The sequence below is a fragment of the Entelurus aequoreus genome, linkage group LG11 (assembly GCF_033978785.1).
Source record: "Entelurus aequoreus isolate RoL-2023_Sb linkage group LG11, RoL_Eaeq_v1.1, whole genome shotgun sequence".
NCBI lineage: Eukaryota > Metazoa > Chordata > Actinopteri > Syngnathiformes > Syngnathidae > Entelurus > Entelurus aequoreus.
The window spans coordinates 20,254,930-20,257,075 of NC_084741.1; positions in this window are offsets into that span (position 1 = coordinate 20,254,930).

Sequence of the window (2,146 nt, forward strand, 5' to 3'; positions counted from 1 at the left end):
GGAGTTACTTTTGAAATAAAGTAACTAGTAATTGTAACTAGTTACTGGTTTTCAGTAACTAACCCAACACTGTATATATGTGTATATATATATATATATATATATATATGTATATATATGTGTACATATATATATATATATATGTATATATATATATATGTATATATATATATATATATATATATATATATATATATATATATATATATATATATATATATATATATATATATATATATATATATATACAGTATATAGCTAGAATTCACTGAAAGTCAAGTATTTCATATATATATATATATATATATATATATATATATATATATATATATATATATATATATATATATGAAATACTCGAGTTGGTGAATTCTAGCTGTAAATATACTCCTCCCCTCTCAACCACGGCCCACGCCCCCCCACCTCCCGGAATCGGAGGTCTCAAGGTTGGCAAGTATGCCGTGTCGCACATATTTGTAACAGTGTTAAAGTTGTTTATACGGCCACCCTCAGTGTGACCTGTATGGCTGTTGACCAACTATGCATTGCATTCACTTATGTGTGTGTAAAAGCTGCATATATTATGCGACTGGGCCGGCACGCTGTTTGTATGGAGGAAAAGTGGACGTGACGACAGGTTGTAGAGGACGCCAAAGCAGTGCCTTTAAGGCACGCCCCCAATAATATTGTCCGGGTGGAAATCGGGAGAATGGTTGCCCCAGGAGATTTTCGGGAGGGGCACTGAAATTCGGGGGTCTCCCGGGAATATCGGGAGGTTGAAACCGATACCGATAATTTACGATATTACATTTTAAAGTATTTATCGGCCGATATTATCGGACATCTCTAAAAAAAAAAAACTAAATATAAAAAAAAAAAATATTGAAGAAAAACAAACATGCTGGACATGAAATATTCCCATCATAGCAAAGAATGTGAATGCAACCACTGCAGAGCTGAGCAATAGCCGGCCCACAATTAGGTTTGCAAAGGGGTGGAAAGTTTCCGGTAAATTTCCGGAAACTTTCCGGAAATTTACCATGGGAAGTTAAGCTCGGGAAGTTTGGAAATATTGACAATTTTTTGATTATTCAAAGTTGGACACCGTCCATGGGAATATATGGGAATAAATGGGGAATTACAATAATGATATATTATTGGGCACTTGTCTATATGCTGCTGCATCTTTCTGGCATTTTTGACGTAGCTCTTTGCACAGTATTTGCAAATGTACACAGCCTTTTCGCCTACATTGGTTGGGGTGAAATGTCTCCACACGTCATACGTGGCATTATTCTGTTTGTATTTATTTATTCTTGTAAAACACTAATGCAATGCCAAACACAGATATAAATAGTCAGCTAAACAGTTGGAGTAGTCTTTAAAAATATTTTACTGATGGACAAATTAATAGAAATAACTTATGCTGACAATTTAATTGGAAAAAAAATGTGTTTAAAAATTCTGTGTATAAATTATCATGAGCAGGTGCTAGTGTGTGTGACTGCACACCTGGTGGTTTGTTGTGAGTGTGTGTGACTGCACACCTGGTGGTCAGGTGCTAGTGTGTGTGATTGCACACCTGGTGGTCAGGTGCGAGTGTGTGTGACTGCACACCTGGTGGTCAGGTGCGAGTGTGTGTGACTGCACGCCTGGTGGTCAGGTGCTAGTGTGTGTGATTGCACACCTGGTGGTCAGGTGCGAGTGTGTGAGACTGCACACCTGGTGGTCAGGTGCTAGTGTATCTGATGTAACACTTGGTGGTCAGTTGCGAGTGTGTGAATGCACACCTGGTGGTCAGACTTCAAACTTGACACCTTATGGGCTGGTTCTGGGACAGGATCAATTGCTTCAGCCATAGTTGACCCAAAGTGGGTTTTGCTTTTTTGAAGCAGCAAATTTTTCGACACTTAATTTTTTTTACACCAAATTTTTATACCCTAAATTTTATTACACTGAATTTTTGTGCACCTTTTTTTTTTTTTTCCACTGAATTTTAAAACGGATTTTTTTTTTAATGAAATTTGATGGAATACAATTCAGTTCACAAAATTCAAACGCAAAAAATGTCCAAAAAACGTTCATAATAAAGACACAAATTAACCTCCATATAAGCTACTTTAAAGGGGAAACAATGATTGTTTGC